Source organism: Dendrobium catenatum, unplaced genomic scaffold (genome assembly GCF_001605985.2).
Source record: "Dendrobium catenatum unplaced genomic scaffold, ASM160598v2 fragScaff_scaffold_1637, whole genome shotgun sequence".
Classification (NCBI taxonomy): domain Eukaryota; kingdom Viridiplantae; phylum Streptophyta; class Magnoliopsida; order Asparagales; family Orchidaceae; genus Dendrobium; species Dendrobium catenatum.
The window spans coordinates 230,218-238,671 of NW_021320099.1; the positions used below are offsets into that span (position 1 = coordinate 230,218).

Here is an 8,454-nt window from a genome sequence, read left to right on the forward strand (position 1 = left end):
GGTGGATAAAAAGAGCACTTCTGGTACTTGTAAATTCATAGGATAGTCTTTAGTCTCTTAGTCTAGTAAAAAATAAAATTTTGTTGCACTTTCTATTGCTGAAGCTGAGTACATTGCCTTAAGAAGTTATATGGCCTAAGTCCTTTGGTTGAGGCAAAAAATTCTAGATTTAGGATTACCTATAAGCACAATTTTAATCCTTTGTGACAACACTAATGCGCTTTGCATCTCTAAGAATCCTATCCAACATTCAAGGACCAAATACATTGATATAAGACATCACTTTATTAGAGATCATGTAACCAAAGGAGACATTGAGTTACACCATGTGATAACTGAGAATCAACTGGCTGATATCTTTACTAAACCATTGGCTTTTGTCACTTTCAACAACTTAAGGATTAAATTGGGTGTGATTGACATAAATGCACGAACTTGATGTTTACTGAATTTTGAATTTTCTATTTTGTTTCTTGTCATTACTTTTCTACTCTTTTGTTTGTTTTAGATTTATTTATTTCACTTTTTACTTGTGATTATTTTTTATATTTTATTTCTATTATTTAGTTTTTCTTCTTTTTCTTTATGATCACTATTGAAATGATATTTTATGTCTTATTTTAAATATTAAAAGTTTGTATTCAATGTTTTACATTTCTAAATCAGTTAAAAGGAGAAACATTGTTAATTATTTTCCTTTTTCTAACTCCTTTAGCGGTATAATTTTTTTTTTTAAATAAAAATCTATCTCAAATTAATAACTAGACTTTGCGATTGAGATCTTTTCTATCTTGCTACATTAATCTATCTTATATTTATTATATTCAAAGTCTTTATATTAATTTCAATTTTTTTGTAATCTTGTCATTATATTTATCATATGAACTTTATTATATTTTGTGGTTTATTTTTTCTTATATTAGAGAGTGAGCTTTTCTTCTGTATTATATGAAAGATATACTCACAATTGAGAGTTTTTAAGAGTCTTGAAAAGGAATCTAGCTTGCAAAAAATAACAAGGGCATAAAATGAGCCAAAAAAAAACTGAAAAGAAGCGTAATGATTGCAAAAAAATTGAAAGATACACAAAGTGTATCAAAAATCAAAACATGCACAAAGTATGCCAATCAATTAACAAGAGACATAAAATGAGCCCACAAAAGGCAAGCTTCCTTCTCTTTCAAACCTTCAATTCTTAGAAGAATTCATGTGTCAATTGATATTTTCAAAGGCTTGATTTTGAATTTCGCAATTATGGCAAATTACTTTGGTATATTAATCTTTAAGATATTTTTCTGAAACCAAATTTTGAACAGATCTATTTTTCTTATCAAATTAGTTTTTCTGAGTTAGGTCTTTTGTTTTCAAAAGATGATTTTTCCTTGAGAGAAGTTCGAGTAAGGACTAACATGATCAGCTATTCTACTGTTTTTCGGATTTCAATGATGTTAACTCATTGTTCTTACAATTTTTTAATTCAATCACATAGAGATTTTATCAAATTCATGCTTTGATTAAAAAAAACTTTGCTTTTGTTCTTCTTTTTTTTTTTCTTTCTTCTTGTGTTTTGCTTTCTGGTTTCTTCCTTTTAGTGATGTCAAAAGGGGGAGTACTATTTGAGTTGTCTTTGTCATTTTGTTTTACTTTTGTTCGTGTTTTATTTAGTTTTGATTATTTTCCATCATAAAAAAAGGAAGATTATTACGAATCTGATTCCAGGAATTATAATTTTGATGATAACAAACATTTCTGTTACTTCTATTTTTCTACGACTTCCTTACCTACTAACATTTCAGGTCCACAAGATCAAATTGCAAATCAAACCAGCTCAAGATTGGGTTGATTATGATTGAGTCAGCTTGAATTGTACGTCAAGTGTACTTTATATTTTCTTGAGTCTATTATAACAATATGGGTCCTGATGCTTAGTGACCTTGCACACACACACTTGGGGGAAAATTTTGACTATTTTAGAGTTTTTTTTTATTACATCGTCTGGGATGATCCAAAAATTGTCCTGAATGATAAGTTAAAAATAAAAACCATAATTAGGGCATTCTGGTTAAGGCAGCCACAATTAAGCGAATCGTCTTGGATGATATTTTCATTGTATGGGATGATAGGATCAATTCAGAAATAATCAGCAGCTACAACCTTTTAAGCATGTTTTATTTTTGGACATCGTCCTGGATGATGCATTATAATTATGCCTAAATTAGTTTGGTAATTAAAGAAAATAATTAAAGTTTGATTGCTCAATCATATCATCCTAGATGATCACAGGATCGTCCATGATGATCAGTTAAACAAACCTTAGTTCTTCCTGGATGAACTATAATCGACCTACCTCTATGTAGGACGATGTTCTGGACGATATGTGATATTTCGTACTAATCATCCCATATGATATAGTTATATTTTTATCGTCCAGACATCCATACAGGGAGATGGTCTGGACGATATATGATGATTTGTACTAATTGGCCTAGACGATCAAGTTACTTTTTCATTGTCCAGACATCCATCTAGGGCGATGGTCTGGACGATATACGATGAATTGAACTAATCATACAAGACAATGTATGATATGAATAAATAATCCTTTTAATCATTCAGACTCTCCTAAATCGTCCTGACTGATTAAGTTAAATTTGAACTGATCATCCGGGATGATCGGTCGATCGTCTTGGAAGATATTTGACGATTAGTTACAAAATAGGGCAATTTTGATGCTCTTGTTTAAAAAGATATCTTGTTTTCTCAAAAAAAAATCATTTGTTGCTTTCTTGACTTGAGAGAGCCAAGAGGAGAGGGAGAGCAAGGGAGAGAGAGAGAGGATATTATGAGTGGGAGTTTGTGAGGGGATTCACAAAGGTTGCTCCAAGCAAGGATCCGAGTCGTCTTCTCTGCTCGTCGTCCCTAATTCTTTGGAGGTTCGAGAGAGGTCTACTTCAGCAACTGAATGAGATTCTCTACCTATTTCTGAAGGAAGCAAAAAGAGTTGGGTTTTCTGCTTGCTTCAGGAGAAAGCAAAAGGAGTTGGGTTCTCTGCTTGCTTCAGGATGAAGTAAAAGGAGTTGGGTTCTCTGCCTGCTTTAGAAGGAAGCAAAAAGAGTTGGGTTCTCTGCCTCACTGGGTTGGTGGAAAATAGTTTTTGTATGGGCTTCTCTGCCTTGCTATGTGGGCAAAAGGAGAGACACTGAGTTTAGTGCAATACCCAGAGGAGAGGCTCCGGGGAGTACCACTATAAAATCTGGTGTTCTTTAATTTATGTGGTGATTGTTTGGTTGTGTTTGTGATTTTGTTTGGAGAAAATTTTAAATACCAATTCACCTCCCCTCTTGGTTAGCCTTGGTACTAGTTCATAAGGGCTTAACATCCCTATCAAACTTTTAAGTACACACTGAAAAAAACAAACAAAAATATCTAAGATATACTAGGAGAAACGATAAAATTATCAGCATAATAATTTGTTTTATTATCATCAAAATCACAAGCTTAATCTTGATTCCTAGGTTGCAATATATTGGGGGTCCTTAAAAGGAGAGTTAAGCTTAAGAATGGCACCAAAGATATTAGAAGAAGAATAGGCTGTCACTTCAGGACAACAAAAGTTTGGAGGGGTTGTAGCTACCAAATTAACTAGGTCAAAAGTGGGACAGATAGGAGTAGGTTCATGCAGAGGATCAACACTTAGTTCCAAAGGGACATTATACAGAGCAAAAATAGGCTGATTGAGATGGGAAGCCTACCGAGCAACTGGGTTTACCAAAACAATTGAAGGGACTAAAACACCAACATTCAAAGGTTGAGGTCTAAACCTCGAACCTGAGGCTTCTACCATAATTAGGCATAACTTTACCTAAGTCAGTATTAGGATTATAGTGACTAAAGTTATAAGCACAGGATTAACATAGTGTTGGCTTATAGTCATACTGGATCATAACAGAGTGGGGTTCACTAGCTACCGAGATAAGTATCTCATCCAACAGCCAACACTTACCTCAACCTGGACACATTTTCTTGCAAATGTAACATAGGACTTCTTGGCCGTATGATGTTCAACCACAAAGGGGATACCAATAACATTAACAATCTTAAAAATACCTTGAGGATCCCAACATGATAGAGGGAGATTATGGATCTTAACCCACAAAGGAATGGAAGTGAACTCTTCATGTTTAGGAGAAAAAAAAGAGATAACCATTGATGCAAAATAAAATATTATCTATGAAGAAACTACATGCCTCTAGACCATACCATCTCCTATTCCTTAGGCGAGGAAAAATGCTGCGGAAAAAATCATCATAAATAGAGACTAGGGAAAAGTTACCTTTGAGCGTCCAAGCTTTTTTTAATTGTGGAAAAGATGGCCACATAATAAGGCCTCCTTCCAATAGAATAACCCACCAGTGAGAAGCTCCATTGCATTGCTCCCTCAAGGATATGTTTCGGCGATTACTTGACAACGAGATCAAAAGAGGGAACAAAGTTAAGAGGGAAATCTACCTTAGAAACATTACTTGAAGAAATGAGAGTTCCAATTTTGAGCAGGAGGCGCAACATCAGATCTAGGGTTAGAAGATTTGGGTGAGTAAGTGCCCGAGGGAAGCTTAGGAAACCCCTAATTGGAGAGAGGATCCCGACTCCATAATAGAGAGTCTAGGGATCAGGTGTTCTCTGGAAGAGTCAGAGGAGGACGAAGAAAGAGAGAGGAGGAGCAGGGTGGCAGCTAGGGTTTTTATAGTTCCCAAGGCAAAAACCTTTAGTCAAACGTCCACTCTTTTTGGTGTTTCTCACCAAACTTCTCTTCAATGATCGAACTCCAAACTCGTGCTGATCCATTAACTCTACAGTTAGCCTTACTCCATCTTTTCTCCTGTTCTAGCCAGTGCAAAAAGAAGGCATATTTACTCCTTAATTATTAATATGATTAAGGGCAAAACCGTCATTTTCTTAAACTAGTTGCGCACTTAACTTTGTTGGGCAGCCGGTCCATTTAGCGAGTAAACACAGAGTGCAGACTCTCAGAATGTTCCCCGACATCATGAGATCTGTGGTCTGTCCAATGCAATTCGCCGAAAGCGATCCATAAAATCCTCTAATTCTCGCGAAGACTCGCTGAGGTAAGCTGTTTTGATCTGGTTTGCAGCTCATTATTTTCCTTTTATTCTTCTTGATGCGATATGATTTCCTTCGTTATTTGATAATTAGGGCTACTGGACTTTCAAACTGTAGTGACTTTCGATAGCTTGTTTACTTTCCGTTTTCCTTATGGAATCATGCCTTGGCGATGAATCGATTTTGGCCTCTGGTTGTGTCGGAAGAACCGTCTTTTGATGGTGATCGATTGAAGTTGTTTAAGGGTATTGTACGTAAATTTCTCTTTTTTCTTGGTCTGATATTTGGTGAGATGATTTATAAATATTGCTGGACTTTTGGATTGAATTGAGCAATTGAATTTTTAAGGTGTAGATGACTATGAGAATGATAACTAGCTAATGAGTTGAATTCAAATATGCAGTGGATGATGCCCAACTTTATTAGCAAACCGACTAGATGAACAAATGAGTAGAACTTGTGTGAGAATGAAGAGTAGATAGTAGAATTGAAGAGAGACCGAGAGAATCTAGGAAAATGCTTAGAAAGAACTACAACTCTAAAACAGGTAGAGTTTTACTATATCAGTCAAAAAGTACAAGAGTCAAAGGTTCAAGATCCCCCAAACTATTCATTATTACCTCTATTTCTTGGATTTCATGCGCTACAAGAATGGCTATATAGTAAAAAAAATACAACGTTACATAGATCGCATAGTAATGCATCTAGACGATTGCGAGAAGATATGCTTCCTTCATCACAGCAGAATGCTTGTACTGCTACAAGGTCATACCCTTTAGACTAAAAAAAATTGCAATTGCAACTTAACACGGGATGATGGAGAAGGTTTTTAAAGACTAGAAGAAGAAGAATATCAAAGTCTATGTGGATGATCTCTTAGTGAAAAAGCAAGTTGCCATGCTATCATATCGATAACTTGAAGGAGACCTTTGCCAACCTGAAGAGGTACAACGTGCGATTGTAACCCCTAAAGTGTACATTTCATTCATGTTTAAGAATATTTCTAGGTTTTCTTCTCACACTCGAATGCATCAAAGTCATCTCTGACAAAGTGAGGGCCATCATCAAAATGAAGTCACCCAAGACGGCTAAGGAAGTACAACAATTAACTAGATGGGTTGTCGGGCATAATTATTTTATTTGCAGACCTGACAAAAGATGCTAAACATTTTTTAGAGTCCTCAGGAATGCAAAAGATTTTCTTGGAGTGAGAATTGTGAAACTCGTTCCAACAATTAAAGCTTCTCCTTACCTCGCCGCCCATTCTCTAGAGCCCACAACCAGGAGGGACCTTACTGATGTATTTAGGAGACAACGAGGATGCAATCAGCTCTGTGCTAATCTAGGAAGAAGGAAGAAAACAATGACCAAATTATTACGTAAGTAAAACACTTAGTTGTGTCGAACTATGGTACTCCATCATGGAAAAACTTGCATGGTCTTTAATGTACTCTACAAGGAAGTTGCAGCCCTACTTCTAGGCCCATCCTTATTCAAGTGGTGATCAACCACTCGGCTAAAGCTGTGCTCATGAAACCGGACCACTCTGGAAAACTGCTCAAATGGTTAGTGGAACTCAGTGAATTACAGATATTTTACTCGCCAAGGAAGCTGTTAAAGCTCAGGCACTCGTTGGTTTCCTGGTTGATTCAATTGTCCTAATATAGAATCTGAAGGGGAGGTCCCGCGCCATCGTCGGACTCTTTACAATGACGGCACCTTAGGCAAGCAAGGAGTTGTCATGAGCATGATACTGGAAAGTTCAATGGGAATTATTATTTCTCAAGTTGTGAGCATAGAATTTACGCTCATTGAGAACCAAGACGAATATGAAGCCTTTCTTGCTAGCCTACACCATACCTCTAGGTTGGGGTTAACCCAATTGGTTGCTTACTCTAGCTCGCAACTGTTGGTCAGCCAGATTAATGACGAATAGTAGGTAAGGGACAAACTATTATAAAGTTACCTGTTTAAGATAAAAGCAAAAATTGACAAGTTCGAACACTTCAAGATGTCTTAGATCCAAAGATATTAGAATCGACTTATTGATCTCCTTTCTAATGTGGGTACCAACATTCATAGTCATGAAGCCTGTCACACCCCATTTTAGACCCTTCAGTCAACCTTGATTGTAACAGCTAGGGAGAAGTCAAATATATATATCTCTTACTAACACCCATCCTGAATTACTTCTGTTAGAATTAGGTGAGTAGGAAATGACCTATTGAGACTATCTTAACACAATGCATTTTTTTAGTTTTAACAATTTATGTACACTTTTCATATTTGGAAGCATATTCATATCTCATCAAATAGAATATAGATCTTACTAAACTTATCAAATAAAAATTACATACCTAAAAGTCTTACTTTACAGCTTCCTACTCTGGCTTCTATGCAAATCTAAAAAAATGCATGTACACAAATGTTTTAACCCTCCTGCCAAGAGCCTTACAGACTTCATCCCATTTCCTGCAGTACAACTGTTAATGAGCTAAAGTTTAACTAAATATGCAACTATAGTATAAGAAATAAGAAACATAAAATTTACAGTCAAATCTAAATAATATTGGGATTTTTATAAGAATCACAAGATGTATAATAAATCAATGCATATTTAACTTTTCACGTTTCATATTCTATTTACTTTTAAAAACATTTTGGCAATTTATATGATGACTATAGACATTTGCATACTTACAACTTTCTCATTTAAGATTGGGTCCAAATTCATAACTTTTATAAGTGAGTGCAGCTCTCTCATTCAAAGTTGGATTTGAATTTCCAATTTTTAGAAGTGGGAGAGTCAGGTATCTCCTATACGGTCCCTAAGACATCCTTGTTAGGTCTTTCGCCTTTACTTGTGCGGGTTTATCCCCCATAATATGATTTTTAACATTTACCTTTCATTAGATTTCACATTTTCATAACATATCATTGTATATCTAGTAATTTAGCTAAAAAAGTGTTGAACTCAATAGAACTAGTAAAAAATTAACATGTTGGATAAGAAACTAATTGCTACCACAATTATATAAAAATGCCGCCTTTACTTATGCGGGCTTATCCCCCATAATATGATTTTTAACATTTACCTTTCATTAGATTTCACATTTTCATAACATATCATTGTATATCTAGTGATTTAGCTAAATAAGTGTTGAACTCAATAGAACTAGTAAAAAATTAACATGTTGGATAAGAAACTAATTGCTACCACAATTATATAAAAATGCTCTAATTTTCTTTACATATAATGAAAGTTTTTTCTTCTTTATATCTATTTACTTCTCTCATTCGCTAGTTCTCTCTCATAATATTCTTTAACCTCTA

General features: G+C 35.0%; 1 protein-coding gene across 2 annotated transcripts in view; it reads left to right on the forward strand.

The window, feature by feature from the left end:
- The first annotated feature begins 5,085 nt into the window (after positions 1 to 5,085).
- Positions 5,086 to 8,454, forward strand: part of LOC110099522 (putative 4-hydroxy-4-methyl-2-oxoglutarate aldolase 1) — a 27,474-nt gene continuing 24,105 nt past the window's right edge. The window contains exon 1 of one of the 2 annotated variants that reach the window (XM_020826705.2): positions 5,086 to 5,126. The gene's annotated coding sequence lies outside the window, so the exon portion shown is untranslated. The remainder of the gene's footprint in view (positions 5,127 to 8,454) is intronic. The other variant, XM_020826706.2, reaches the window with a different exon arrangement.